Source organism: Quercus robur, chromosome 3, assembly GCF_932294415.1.
Source record: "Quercus robur chromosome 3, dhQueRobu3.1, whole genome shotgun sequence".
NCBI classification, from domain to species: Eukaryota; Viridiplantae; Streptophyta; class Magnoliopsida; order Fagales; family Fagaceae; genus Quercus; species Quercus robur.
The window spans coordinates 67,258,083-67,274,537 of NC_065536.1; the positions used below are offsets into that span (position 1 = coordinate 67,258,083).

The 16,455-nt window shown below is 33.5% G+C and overlaps 1 protein-coding gene across 23 annotated transcripts in view; it reads left to right on the top strand.

Annotated features, from left to right (window-relative positions):
• Positions 1 to 16,455, top strand: part of LOC126719029 (cell division control protein 48 homolog B) — a 140,124-nt gene that overhangs the window by 43,166 nt on the left and 80,503 nt on the right. For 2 of the 23 annotated variants that reach the window (XM_050421526.1, XM_050421528.1), the window contains exons 1-3: positions 1,605 to 1,857; positions 3,226 to 3,328; positions 3,906 to 3,954. The exons of 17 other annotated variants lie outside the window; for them this stretch is intronic. The gene's annotated coding sequence lies outside the window, so the exon portion shown is untranslated. Of the gene's footprint in view, positions 1 to 1,603; positions 1,858 to 3,225; positions 3,329 to 3,905; positions 3,955 to 16,455 lie in introns of those variants that run through there. 4 more of the 23 variants (XM_050421529.1, XM_050421527.1, XM_050421531.1 and 1 more) reach the window with 4 other exon arrangements.

Genomic DNA, 16,455 nt, shown 5'->3' on the forward strand with positions numbered 1-16,455 from the left:
GATGGTCTCTATTTTGAAACACACACATCCAGTTACAACCCAATTTTCATTATATGATTATGAATATCCATAAATTGTATAAGTAACTTCTGAACATGCTTTTAAAAAATTTTCTAGCAAAGATGTACTTGCATAATTGAGGTCTTAGTGTAAAAAAAATATCACAAAAATCATTTAGCCTGTTCAAAGGATTAAATTTTTTTTTTTTTTTTTTTATACTTGATGTAGTGATCATCAGCCCATTAATTGTTTCAACTTTGTCATAGTTTTACGTTTCTCTAACAAAGTAAGGATAGAGTTGTATGGTCTCTTTAGGGGATCAAGTAAGGAGATATTATATGACAAGAATGGAAATTTGGAAGGTATTTGGGGTATATTACATAACAAGACTGGATTTAACCAATAAGTATAAAACAACTTTATACTTTGCTATTCCTAAAGAAAACTTCAATGGACATTGAACAACTTTTTCTTTTTCTTTTTCTTTTTCTCTCTCTTTTTTTTTTTTTTTTTTTTTTGGTTTGTGTGTGTGTGGAGAAAAGGACCTTGAACAACTTTATTCTTTGCTTGGGATTAGAATTATGTAAACCCCATTTAAAAAAGAGCAAGATTGGATAAGTGATTTTCTAGGAAACATTATGAATTCTATCTCAAACAAAATACTAATATACAAAACACACTCAAAATTAGCACTCACTACTATCTTTATGTCAATATTTCTCTAAAAATTGACATTGCTATTGCACATTAAGGGGAAAAAAAGTATAGGACTTTAGGCAATAAATAATCTATACAATTCATCAAATTGATGCTATACTTAGGATGTAAATAAACGTGGAGAAATTGGTTGGAAATTTAGGATTGTAAACTAGCCAAGCCTAATTCAAACTCAACTCAACAACAAATATAAAATGTTCAAACTTGGCTTAAGCTTGAACCAAGCTTACAAACTATGTTTGAGTTTGAGCTCGTAAAAAAGTCAAAAAAACTTAAACTCAACTTGACTTGGCTTGATTCATTAATCAAGCCGTGCGTGCTCAAGTTCAAACTCAAGCACAATCCAATACAAGTATATTATAAAGCCTATTTAATAATTGAAAGACTTAGTAAGATATGAGTTTGTTTTTCAAGCTTATTACTAAGCCCATAAACCAACTTAAGCCAGTTTGTTTTAGGCTTATATAAGGTCCATTGTGTTAGTCGTTTTGGAAACTTAATAGTTAAAAGAACATTTTTAAAACTCAAAATTCTGTTTTACAATTACAACTCATCATAATTTTTTTACAATCGCTTCTTATAAATTCAAAATATCATTTTCAAACCGTTTATATAAACACACCAGTAGAGTTGCAATGCTCCCACATTAAAATTGAGTAATATCATCTTTTATAATTATCGGTAAAAAGTATTTTACCTCTAGTTGTTAGAATTTCTATTAATGAAAAATTCAAATTTTATTACATACCTGTTTTTAAAAACTTTGATTTTTCTATCCCCCTTCAAAAAAAAAAGTGGTCTGTTTGGGAATATTTGTAAACAAACATTTGGGACACTTTAACAAAAGTTTGTGGCTGTCCGGCCCCACCTCCTTTTGGCAAATTACCAAAACTACCCCTGTTCTTTCCCTTGTCTCTCTCTCTCTATCACACACACACCGACAGACTCAAAAGAATCACACGCTTGACTCTCACTCTCTCATTTGTGACTTGTGAGCGAGTCATGACTCGGTTGGCTTAAATGGCGAGTACATGGAAGACTCGGCTCGACTCGGGTTGACTCGCAGCGATGTCCACGGAGGTTAACTTGAGTAGTGGAACTCACCACCTTCCCTTGGTTAAACGCCGTCGTTCCCGGAATGTAAATTTATCTTTCACTCTCTTCAATCTTTATTCGTTTAATATTTTGCAATTACTTGTGAATTTTGGTTAAACTTATTGGGTTTTGTAAGTTATGCGTTGGGTTGGGTAGGAAGAATGCATTTCGGCTTCACAAATCAAAATTTTCAACCCTGCTCATCACAATTTTTACCATATATGCCATTAATTTTACAGGGTTGGATTCTAATGATGGTTGTAATTGCATAAGTTTGGTCTTGATATTTCATTGAAATTCATGAAATTTTCATGTAAATCTCGCCAATAGAAAAAAAAAAAAAAAAAGAAGTAAATAATTGGTTACACTTACTTAGGCTTGTTATTTATGCTTGGTTACCTGCAATGTGAAATGTAAAGCCTTTGCATATTGCAGTACAATTAGAAAATAAATGATATTAAGAAATTTTGAATGAGGTTCATTAGGTGTTCAATACATAGACTGTCAAGCATGAAGTTGAATGACCTGTGTGCTATTCTGCCGTTTGCTGCGTTGGGCGTGGGATATAGCTGTTTTAGTTACCTCATAAACATTTACTTTGGAGTTAGCTGTTTTTAGGGGTGTGCATGGGTCGGGTTGAGGGGATTTTTTGACCCAATCCACCATGGTGGGTTAAAAAAAATTCAACCCAATCCAACCCATCACATAAGTCCAATCCAACCCAATCCGACCCATGGGTTTGACAAATTTTTATTATTATTATTAAATTGAGTAGAAAAAAATATATATATTAATATATTAAAAAAAACTTAAAAATTAGTATCAATGTAACTCCTTAAAGACAAACAACACTAATAACTAAACAACAATAGTAATTTATTAGGATTTGTATGAACTAATTGGTTTTTATATAGGATAGGAAGAACTGACTATTTAAAAAAATTTATTAATTATATAATATATTATATATATATATATATATTAAATTAGTATTAGTAGGAGGAACAAAGAAAATGCTGCTCTACAGTTGGTTTTTTTTAAAAAATTATTAAATATATATATATATATATAAAAGTGCCCTACAATTGATTTAAAAAAATATTAAATATAAAATATATTTTAAATATATATTAAATATGGGTGGGTTGGGTCGGGTTTGTAATTTTATGACCCAAACCCAACCCGACCCGCCATAAAAAAATTTTTTGTAACCCAACCCAACCCACCAAGCCTTAAAAACCGACCCAACCCGGTGGGTCGAGTTGGGTCGGGTCGGGTTTGGCGGGTCGGTGGGTTTTCTGCACACCCCTAGCTGTTTTAGCTGTGTTTTGGCAACTTTGGGGGAGAACAATTATGGATATTGCTGATTCTGGGGGAGAGTATTACACATTCTGGTTTTTTACAACTTTTCAGAGTAAGCTGTTGACAAGTTTATTAATATGAAATATGTTCTTGAAATATGTGCTGGGTGTCTTGGTGACAAAAATGGACCAAAGCACTGGGTGAACTGCTGAAGGTAAGTTTGGAGATTAGATGTGAGCACGGATGGACTTATTGGTTAGGATTTTTTAAGGGATACAAAATCTTGTTAACTAAGTTTGACCTGGTAGGACAACATATATACATAAAATATACAGTGGATTCATTAAATATAAATGATGTTTTATCCTTCAAAATTCCAAGCATTTTTCTATTTCTTAGATCCTAATATGAGTGGATATCAGCTTCGAGACAGTTTTCCATTTCTAATTTAGATGCTTGATCTTTGTAATTATCAATATATCTCTTGCATACTCCCCTTGTACATGGGTTGCACCTCTGCTCTTTAATGAATTATTTACTCATAAAGAAAAGGGTTTTAAAAGGGAAAGTCACAGGATGCCTGAACTTCTCTATGCATCCTCCTGTAATAAAGTAAAGGAAATTCCATGGACATTCACTTCTTATTGTGTCTTTTATATTTAACAATATGTTTTCTTCCTATTGTAACCTATCCATATGTTCTCTTGCTAGTTGAATGAACCATATATTTATAGAATATATCAAAGAAAAATAATTCTGTTTCTAAGTACTTGACATTTGTACAATTACAGGGAAAGGAACACTGGCATATGGGATGAGGTGTCTGTATCAATAACTAAGGTGAGCTGTATTGCAGAACTTCCTTCCATGACAATAGATATGTGATAAACTATCATGTTAATGATATTTGGAATTCCTAAAATGAAAGCACTAGTGTAAACATTTGTAGTATCCTCATAAGCTGTATATATGCATGGTTATGAAACATGTAGTTTAGATTTCTTCTGTCGTTCCTTATTAACTTTTATTTTTTTCTGAATTAGAAATTCAATATTTAATGGTGCTTTTGTTCCATCGGGAGAATTGTTCTTTCCTTATTGTAATCACATAATTCAGATAGGATGCTTTATTATTTGATGCAGCCAATGAGAATAATTGATCCCCACATGGTTTCATCATTTTTTTACAATTGCAAGATGGTATATATGCATGCTACAACACAGTTAGAAAATAGAAGTGCCTGGGTTGCTGAGTGTTCTTTGAATATCCAAGTAACAACAGGAGTTGCGGGAAACATTTGTTTAGTAGAGCATCTTCAAAGTCAACACTTGTCAATCCCTACTGGATTGCAATATACACCCATTGGATTGCCCCTCATGGAATATCTAAAAACAAGATTAGACAGGCTTGGAGTTAACGTTTAGGAACTAGGCTATGTGAGCTATCTACATCCTTCTTCCCAATTGAGGTGAAGAAGACTTGTCGATTTACATCTTATGCAACCTGCAATACTTATCATGGAAGTCTGTTTATTAAACAAAAGATTAGGTTCAACCACACAGAATCATTCTCCCTTTAAACACTATGACACAGACAATTAAAAACCCCAAACTTCTTCTAGTACACGCAGTTGAGCCAAGAAATTGCTGCTGGAGATGTTGTGCCGCGAAGCATCCAGTGACGCCACCAGTGACTGTAAAAGACGTTGGCGTCAAAACTCAAAATGCCTCTACATCAACCTTGAGGTTGAAGATATTTCATAAGAACCTAAAGACATTTTGTGAAGGAAACTACTAGATATTTATTGCTGTAACCATAGCTAAACACCTTTTCTTTGGATTCCATCAATTTTATACCCATTAAAGGTGTCAACAAAGTGGAAAATATGAATTCAAATTAATAGAACATCTATATTAGCTGGAGTTTTGAACACCCATAGTGTTGATAGTAGTGGGGGCTGGAGTCACCACGTCTTCTTTGGCTTCTCTCCGTCACTGGCAGAATCTCCAGCGACTTCTTCATTTTAAATGGTTCTGGGTTTTGCATGGCTGGGTTTTAATTTTCTTATTAATCAGTATTTGTTTTAGTTCTTGATAATGTTGAGGTAGTGATCGAGTGTGGTAGTACTTAACCTTTTATTTGCAAAAGTCTAATGTGGCACACTGTCGTTGGACTCGGAGGGTGTAAAACTAACCTTTTACACCACATTCTTATTGAATTCAGTCTCTTATTAATAACCCTGGCTCTTTTGGTGTTAATACATTCCTCCTCCTACTTAACACTTGGAACACCCTCTCTTTTTTACTCTAGTCCTTGTTTTTCTTTTGTCAACCAAAGGATTGCTTTTGTTTCTGTCTATTTGAGGTATAGAATTTATTGTAGTGATAGTGGTTCACCCCATTATATATATATATATATATATATGTATGTATGCAGAATGTATGAGTATCAAAGACAGAGACACAAGCTAACATGGAAACTTGTAGAGGCCAACAATGGTAAAGCCGCACGATTCTTACTAGAGCACGTCGTAAAGCTTAACCGTTGTTGGCCTCTGCTATATATATATATATATATATATGTATGCAGAATGTATGAGTATCAAAGACAGAGACACAAGCTAACATGGAAACTTGTAGAGGCCAACAATGGTTAAGCCTCACAATTCTTACTAGAGCACGTCGTAAAGCTTAACCGTTGTTGGCCTCTGCTGTTTTCCATGTTAGTCTGTGTGTATGTCTTTGATACTCATACCTTCTACTTATAATTTGGTAAAATGGAATTTGATTTTTCATCTTTTTTATTTTTCTTGTCAATATCTTACAAAATCATAGCATGATTTTGTAAATTTAGGCAATGAACTTCCTTCTCGATTCATTTCATTGATATTGTACATTACCATTGAACAGATGTGAAAGCATGAAAGAAACCCACCTCCTCCAAGTTAAAAAATTGCATACTGTGGCTGAATAATGGAAGGGATATAGCCTTCATTACTTATCCATGCCTTGAATTATTGTTATTTTTTTCGTCTCTGAGCATTTGGACCATCCGATTATTATGGATTCAAATATGTTGCATTTTTATCTAGTTTAAGGCTCTCAATACTTCTGTTATACGTTATAATGATATGCATTTGTAGCTTTTCTTCTACAAGACTGACTTACAGTGGCCGAACAGTATGGAAAAACAATCGTTGTACAGTGTTCATATTACTGTTGATGTAAAGGGATATGGAGAGTCTGATGCTTGGTGCCATATATTTGGCTTCTGAAAAATTGAGAGCCATATTGATAACCCCACAGGGGGAAGGTATTGCTTTATATGCCTTCTAGGACATTTTACATGGTTTTTATTTTGATATTAGGATATGTAGTCTATAAATTTTTGCTTTACAAGTTGTTCAAGGCCAACGGATAGCCTATTTTTATCTGTGGTGGTGATTGGATATTGTGAGATGGATTACTATGTCTTTCAAAGTAATTTTATGAAACAAACATTAAATTTCATGCTGAGATGAATTTTAATATGATCTGCTGTTGGGGTGGTGGATTGGCTGAGGCTAGAATTTTATGATTATTGTGATATTTATGGACTTCTGGTGATCTGTGTGTGTGTGTGATCCATTATGGAGGATTTATGCAAAATAGAAAAAAAAAAAAAAACCACATGGGGAACATAGAGATTTACATGGTTTAGCTTTAGACATATGTCCACTGGTGGCATTGAGAAGAAGATTTCACTAAAAAAGGTGACTACAATAGTGGCACAAAACATTCACAAAACCCAATCCCAAATACACCCAAAGAGCTCTTTTCAACAAAAAACACAGATTATGGCTACAAAGTCGGTTTGGTGACTTCTTGTGGTCGAACACAACAAGAAGAGGGATAACAAACCAAATCAAAGTCAGCAACTGTTCTTAGTGCATCTGTGAGGGTTGAGGGTTGAGTTCCACATTGAGAGAAAAAGTAAAGAAATAAAGAACTCCTTACTAGTTAACTCAGTGGTCTTTGCTTACATAATTAAAAACTGTCTTAACCAAATTTTCTATATATTTTCCTCAAAGCTACATCTTGAATTTAGTGAATGCATTCATTCAGTATTCTATTTTTTATTGCCATTATCAATGATTTAACAGGGGAGTAGGGGACATTGACTCTAATAGAGCTGAATGGAAATATTGGATCAATGTAGCCAACTAAGTTACTGTGGATAATGGCTTTGTTAAGTTCTGTTGTATTTTCTAATTTCCATTGACCTATCTCAGCATCTTTTCTCTCAAAAAAGTTATTTGACATTGTCTGCTATTTGGTATATTGCAATTGGATCCTTGGGTACTTTTTATTTTAGGAAACTTGGTTATTTGGTAATTGAAGCTTTTAAATGTTCCTACTGGAGGGAATTCTGCGGTGCCTTAACAATTTATCCTCCTGATACCTAAGCCTGTCTACAGGGTTAACTAAGGCTCGATGCTAACCAAACCTAAGGATTACAATGTCCTGCTTTGGATTTGATATTCTAAGCTGCTGCACTATTAAATTACTCTAGTAACTTGATCCATGTGGGTGATTTGATTTTTGTGGGTGTGGCAAGATTTTTGGATTACTAAAAATGTTGATGGGTGAGGTGAAATGGTATCAATTCCAAATGGTCCCCTGGATGATAACCCAAATCAGTAATAGTAATATCAAAAGTTAAATTTTGAGTAAATTCTAGCTCAAAAGTTATCGTTGTTTTTTTTTTTTTTTTTTTTGAGAATGTCAAAAGTTATCATTTAAATGTAACACAAGATAAAATTTCATTTGTGTATAACCTAGAAAAAGATGCATGAATAAATCATATAAATGAATGAGAAAATTAATGTTAGTATGGACATTTTGGAAACACAAAAGGAAAGGAAAAATAGAAAAAGAAAAATAGAAATAGGAAATGTAACTATGAAGTATTTAAGTCTAAGTTGGCAAGCAAGCATATGCCTTGCCTACTTGCTTACTTGCTTCCTTTATTCTTTCTTTCTTTCTTTTGTTTTCTTTGTTTTGGAGCAAGTATTTATCCATTGACACAATGGCATGAAAATCCTTTGAGTTGAACAAGGTATATCTTCTTTGACACATTGACATGATGATCCTATATATAGTAGATGTTACATAGGGATTTCATATGAAAAAAAAATTGAAAGTGAGCATAATTTGGAAGCTTTCTTAAGTGTGTTTTGAAGCCAAAATTGGATTCTTATTATTGTAAGTATTGGTAGTTGCTTTTGTAAATTTGTTCATATGCATGTGTGTTTTTGTATTGGTATTTATAAACAATAGGTTACTTTGCTTAAAATTTGTCACATAGATGTTAAATGTAGTAAGATTTTATTGCGCTTGATACTATATTTTTGTGAGATATATTACTACTAGGTGGTTTGGTGTATGTTACATTTAATGTAATTTGGATAAATGGTATATTACTCAATTATTTTTCACAAATCACTCTTTTCTTTAATCACGTTTTTATTTAATATTTATTATAGGATAATCACACAAAATTTTAAAATAATTAGTTGCCATTTATTGTCAAATTTATAAAGTTTGTTATTTGTTATATTTAAGTATAAAAAAATATATAATCTCTCTTCATAGATTAGTGAGTTTTTAATGTCTAATCACCTTGATTTTCGGAAAGAATAATAGATCACCTTAATATTTAATTAGCATGATAGTTGGAGGAAAGAAATTTAGTCCAATAATAGGATTACGAACTATTATTATGAAAGAATGGTATTGAGGAATATAACTTCTATAGAAGTTAATTATCCAAAAAAAGAAAAAAGAAAAATAAATAAAACTTCGGTAAAAGTTGCCCAAAAGTCAAACTTGAACATATCCTTATTAAATGTTCATTTTATCCCCTATTAATAGTAAGATAGTTTACATTCATTCTCAAACATTACCAAATCTTTTTTTTTTTCTTCTTGTTTATCACATGTGGGGAAGAGAGAATTTCAAACGTAAAAAAAAAAAATAAAAAAAAAAAAAATAAATAAATAAATAAAATTAAGGGGCCGATACACTCAACATTAAAAAAGAAAATGTTTTTATTAATAAAAAAATTGCCTTATTGCATTTCACATTGTAAAAATGGATTAAAATTGAACTAAGCTTGCTTGAGTTTATGTGAAACTCTAAAAGACTTTGCTCATTCATTTTTGAATGTCCAAACTACAATTACTACTAAACTTTCTTATAATGGTGTTGTTGGATTAGTTTTGTTGTTTTGACTTTTGAGTTGTATTGGCTAAATTGGGGTAAGGGAAAACTTGCATAAAGAATTAATCATATCAATATGAAGGCATACTTAGTTGCACTCTTTACTTATGTATTGAATAAAGGTAAACTTAGATTTGTGTTAAATGATTTTAAATAAATGATAACGTTTGGCATAAACAAAAGAAAAAATATATATATAATTTTCTATTAACAAGAATGGAGAATCAATTAAAACCATAGTTTGAATTTTTGTTGTACAAGCATTCTTATTATTTATTCCTAACTTTGTAGATGCATTCAGTTTTTTTTTTTTTTTTTTTTTTTTTAATCACTTTTATTTTTAATGAAGTCAAGTAAAATAATTCCTATATATACAATAATTTTATGCCTTCCCCCAAAAGAAAATCATTTTTATTTTTAATGAAAATCAATTAAAAGAATTCCAATCTACACAATGATTATTACTTTTTATGCCTTTCACTGTTCACATTAAAAAATTAAAAATGCCCAGCCAACAAAAATACCTACAGGCCAAGCCCAAGCCCAAGCCTTTTAAAACATTCACGATCTAATAATATTCTCATTCAACTCCAACCTCAATCTCTGTCCCTACCAAAACCACGCTTCCAAATCACTCTTTTTACTTTTACATTCAAATTCACCGATAAAACATAATTGCTATTCAACTCAAAACCACCGATTCTCACGCTCTCTCTTTCTCCGTTTCTTTTGCATTTGTATTTGGATTCACCCAGCCCTTTGTACGTATTTCTGTTTTCTCTAAACAAATTAGATGATGTCTGTGACTGTCACTGTGAATGTGCATGTGTTAGAAGAAGATGGAGCAGCAGCAGCAGCAGCAGCTTCAACATTTTTCCCATCCGGAGCATCCCTTGGTCTTCAATCAAGATGACAGAAGCGATGATACTTGTCAGGGGTGCGAAGAAGTTGTTTATGGTCCTAGCTACAGTTGTAATGAATGCGACCATTGGAAGACCGTGCATCATAAATCATGTGCGGAACTACCCCTTGGGTTGCACCATCCCTTGCACCCAATCCATCCTCTTATTCTCTTTTCTCCAAAGACATGGGCAGATTTCGGCGACGTCGAACAATCTTACAAATGCAAACTCTGCAAAGATTATAAAGATGTATACACTTATCGGTGTTCCCGTTGTGACTTCAACCTTCACATCACATGCGCTTCTTTAGCGCCTACCATGGATGCTGAATTCCACCACCACCCATTGACCCCCGTTTGGAAGTGGATCACCTTCACTTGTGACCTTTGCGGCAAAGAAGACAAAGGTACACCCTATCTGTGTCATCTATGTGATTTCTGGATTCATGGAAGATGTTCTATTTTCCCACAAAGAGTCAAAAATTTTCGTCACAAGCACCTCCTCCACCTCACCCATTCTTCTCTTGAATTCCATCAATCCAACTCCCGGTTTTGTCAAATCTGTGTTGAAAAATTGGACACACACTTTGGGCTTTATTATTGCTCCAGATGCGATTATCTTGCCCACCTCGATTGTGGTATGAGGTGGAGAGGCATTGAGGATGAAGTTCCAGAGCTTAATGAATCGATTGACTCAGCAGCTTACCAAGTCAAAAAATCCGAGGTGGGGGTGGACGGAACTCAAATAGACACAGAAATCAAACACTTCAGTCATAAGCATGACTTAAAGCTTATCGATGAGGTTCTAAATGACCGAAAATGCAATGGGTGCACACGAGCCCTTCTTGGTCCATTTTACAGTTGTTCCCAGTGTGGCTTCTTTCTTCATAAATCTTGTGCAAATTTACCCAAAACAATGCGATTTCAATTACTTCCAGTCCCACTCACCCTTATCCCAACGAAACCAGGTGAGATTTTTCAGTGTGCTGCTTGTGAACGGGGTTGCAATGGCTTCTCCTATCATTGTGAAGACCTTAAACTCGATGTTCAATGTACTTTGACTTTGGTACCAGACATCCTTACCCACAAAGGACATGAGCACCAACTTATCCTCTCCACTACAGAATATAAACAAACTTGCACTAGTTGTAATTCTAAAACGGAATTTATATTTCGTTGCACTATTTGTGAATTTGCTCTAGACATCAAATGCGCTACACTACCATATACCACAAGGTACAAACAACACGAGCATCCCTTCACTCTCTGTTATACTATTGAAGATAATTCTAATGAATATTATTGTGACATCTGTGAAGAAGAGCGTGACCCAAAACATTGGTTCTATTACTGTGAAAATTGCACTTATCCTGCTCATCCCAATTGTATTCTTGGGAAATACACAAATTTTTGGTTTGGAGATACTTACACATTTGGCTTTCATCCACACCCACTTACTTTCATTGAGGAAACTGAGGACAGCCCTGAATGTCACGATTGTGGTGATCCTTGCAAAGAGTTTATCTTACAATGTGTCCAGTGTAATTTCTACATCCACGATAAATGTGTGTGGGGCAAGGAAAAGTGGTTTTAATTTTTGTATTTATATTTTTCTTTTGGGTTAAACCGTTTTTTTTTTTTTTTTTTTTTTTTTTTTTTTTTTTTTTTTTTTTTTGTTGAATCTAATGTGTTATTACAGCTCTAAAAAATGGGTCTTGCCCACCTTTTATAACATTAAGATGAGACTGTTAGTGAGTATATCTGTTTGCATTAAAACAAGTCATCTTTGCATCTTATTTTTGATATTACTTACCACAATAACTTTATTAAGAAAATAAAATTTACATCTTAGAGTCTTTTTAAAAACTGAGTTTAAATTTACTACAATATCTCATCAAATCTAGAATTTGACTGATTGATCATATGTTTTTGCAAACACCTGTAGTCTACAGCTCTAGTAGTAAGAAAAATGCAGCATTTAAGCTATATAAAGTCATTCAATACTGCATTTTAAACCTCCCTATTATATTTGATCCTCTATATATTAATGTTTTATGTTACACATGATTATTTGAGTAGTACCTCCTTGTCTGCTTTTATATTGTATCTCTTTAAAAGATCCTATATATATTCTAAAGCTTCTCTTACGATGTATCTTTTTCATGTTTTATTGATAAAGGTCATAATTTGACTAAGTCTTGTTCCAAGTGATTTTTGATTTGGAGTTGTTTGTTGTTGCACCATAGAAGAGATTAGTTGGTTTTAGTAGCTGTACTTGTAAATTGAACCTTTCATTGTGTGGACAATATGTTAGGGTCGAGAACTATTTATTGGCGGCATTGGCATTTCTCCTCAAGATAATATGTATTTTTAATTTGATCCCATGTTATGGGAGTTTTTTCGCACGCACTTAGTATGTTATGTTTGGTAATCCTCATCATGTATGGCCTGATATGGTACTAATAAAGGGGTCTTTTTAATTGGATGTCCTTTTAGAATGCTTGTGATGGCACAGCTCTTTCTTAATTCTATGCCTCAGTCATTCCCTTGTGGCTCTAATATAATCTGAACTTAAATCTTTGACTAAAAATTACTTTCAAGTCCTGACCAACTCTAGTAGCCCTGGGCATATGCATTGAATGTTCTTTGGACATTTGGATTACCAATTTCTGTCATTAAGTTCCTAGACCCATGGATTCTGCTGCACTAACATCCGTCTTGGCATGCCTTTGCTTGCCAACAGCTGTATACATAAAAGTGTATTGTTATCATATGGATATCTGCTTTCAAATAGCATGCTAAATCACCTGAATTATAGAAATAGTATTTATTTTTGTGATTTATTATATTGGTTGTCAAAATCATGCTTCATTTTTGTGTAACCATAATTATTAGTTATATCTAAATTAAAAATTCTTTGAAGGAATATGAAATTTATTAGAAGTAATTGTATGTAAAAATGTAAAGCTGGACTTTTCTTCTAAAAGGTGTTTACTATTTTCCTTAATCCCAATATACCAAAAATGGAAATTTTGTTGCATTCAAAGTATGAAGAAATCTTCTTGATTGAAGGGTAAACTTGTGATGACCAAAATAGCCAATGAGGGCAACCATTCAATCTTAAAGAAGATAAGTTTCAAGAAAAGCAAGCTGTGAAACCACCAAAAATAGAAACTTTGTTTTTCCTTTGAATTGATCAATTCATTGACTTGCTTTAATTTTTTTCCCCAATGTGATTCATTTTAGAAAGAAGTGTGCATCTTTTGAGTTTGGTAGTGGACCCGCTGGAACATTGGAGATATAATGCCACCATCCAGGTAGAAATAGCTCCTTCACTCATTTGTTGAGCTGAGTAGCATTGTAAGAGTTTATAATCAAAGTAAAAGCATGTACTATATTAGTCATTTGAATTGCAAATAGTTTTTATGACAAGAATGTGAAAGCAGCTATGTTCTTTAACCTGAGATGGAGGGAAAAATTTATGATCAATTCTATAATGGTGAAATTTCTTCATTACCTTTAATAATGGTTTGTTATTTATCTTGCTTAGAATTTCTTTTATTGTTGCAAATGATGATAGCATGTATTTGTGTAATCTTCTAGTTCTCCCCTTCATAAGTGTTGAGCTCTGAAAATGCGAAAGCTGATTAAAGTTGAAATAATAGTACAGCTCGAGGATTCATTTTATAACTCTGTTATGTGTAACAATCAAGGTTGAATTTTGAGAGTTCTTCAATCAACAATTCTGGTTTTCAGGTTGGATGTTTGTGGATAAGGATAATAGATTCTGATAGTAACCCACGGCTATTTGTTTTACCTGTTGAGGATCCCACTCCAAGGAGACTGCAACATACACTTCTGCATAACATAAAATTTCAATTTACCGTACTCAACTTTTTATGCCAAATTCCCATATATTTTTATATTTTTACTCCTCAATACCGCTTCACAGCCTTTGGCTTAATACAACCTAAACATAGGGACCCCATAAAGATACATACTCCAAGACTATGCTTTCTTAATCCAACTTAAGAATTCTTCAATCTTGAATTGCAGCATCAGCAGTTGGGCGGCAAAATTCATCGTACTATTCTCCTTGGGTCCACCTAGTGCTGAAGGCCATCCAATGTTAAGCCCTTTCTTGCCTGGTCTAAATAAGTACGCAACTCAATGAGAAATTTCTTTACCTATTCAATTTCTATTGGATCAAGATAACCTTTTTATTTTTTTGGGCTAACAAAGAATATTTCTGAGCTTTCAGTTGCTTGATTGAAAATTTTTTTGGGTATAAACATATTATATTCACTTTTGATCTTAGAATGCGATTTCTTCTTCTATCAATTTAACATGCATCTCTATGGCTAAGAAAGAAAGATTTGAGGGCTAAAGAAGAATAAATAAGGACTAAAAGGTTCGATTGGTGTTACAAAGGTTTCAGTTCCATGGTGAATGCATTTTCCCTTCTTACTCACTGGTGCAAAGATAGAGTTAAACTAAACTTTGATTCTGTTGTTTCATTGAACTTGATTTGAAGGATAAGTTCTTTTTAAAATTTAAGAGTAGTGGAGATAGTGGGCAAAATGGAGATTTAATTGTTATGCCATTTTAGGTTTCCGGACATTATGTTGTATTATTGTTGATAGCTCAATAGTATAACTACTAGAGCTTGTTTAGACCCCCAATTTTAAAGTACATCTTAATTACTTTTAATCTACTCAACTAAGTGCGGAATAAGAGTAAACCAAAACACAATTAACCGGGATTACTACCTAGTGCATGGAGATATATAATTAACAATTAAATGTAAAGCACAAGGAATAAGGGAAGAGAGAAGCAACCTTATAATTCATCGGCTGAGGCAGAATTGCTTTATTCTCTTATAGTTAAAGCCATGTTTGAGAACATTTGGTATCAAAAGCCGAAGAAGCAACCTAAAACTTCAACCCAACATGTTGATTGGTCTAAACATTTGGATGGCTTCAAACTCATGTGGCCAATCACACCCAGATTATTGGAGAAAATGGAAGCTGATACTGCTTATATATGCCTCCAATCATCTATGTGAATACTGAATGTTGGTGATGTCAATTTAACTCATCATTGATCTGACTTGCTGCTTGGAGGTGCCTTCTTGTAAAGTGCATGTACATTGAAAAACAATCCTGGAAAATAATTAATCAACCCCCCCCCCCCCCCTCCAGAGGCATGGGAGGAGGGGGGGGGTTGATTGGAAGTTTACATTTCATTTTTGTTATTGTTACAGAATCTACCATAATTTTCGAAAGGAAGTTCAGTAAATACTAAAAATTGCTATGAGATCAATTGATTATGCTCTTATGTTCCATGAAACAGTTCTTTGCTTGCTAAACCTACCTTAATTACAAGCTTCTAGTTGTTTAGCTCCTAATCTGCTACAAGAAGGGTAGCACTAATTTGTTTCTGAGTGAAATTCTTGTGGTTCCACCACCAAATTCAGCACCATGGCATGCCATTTAGTGAATAAAAGCAGATGAGAAAGATCATATGGTTCTCCACAATCCCCACTTTCTTTCTTCAAATGTGGTTACAGCATATGAGAGCCAAACAAACCTAGAAACTGTAATATGATGTCTAAAGCCATGATGCTGAGCCTTCTTGTAGATAAGTATCCAAGCAACTGAGACCATGCCAAACGGTCGTGTATTGTGTGTCTGCAAGTGCAAGTTTGCATGTGTGGTGGTTCAACATCTGCCCAAACCAATAATTAAAGACAAAATATTTGTCCCAAGCCACATTTGATCCATCATTACTCAATGGAGAGTTGGGAGAAAATGAATATAAACATCATTACTCAATATAGGATTATAGGCTGAGGGAAAAAATGAAGGGATGGGAGAGAGATATAGAGAAAGAGGAACACTGATTGTGCTTTAATTTTGTGCATCTTGCAGCATTTCCTGCTTTATCATTGAAGAACAGACACTATTTACACCCCCCCCCCCCCCCCAAAAAAAAGGAGACATTGAACAACAGACACTTGTTTGAGATTGTGTAATTTAAACAGGGGAAGAAGTCCCGTCAAATAGAGATTTTTTTTCTTTGGACCATCTTTGATTGTATTACAATATATAAGAACCACTAAAATAAATAAGATTTATAGTACTCCACCCTTGATCGTGAAATTTTCTGTAACTCATTCTT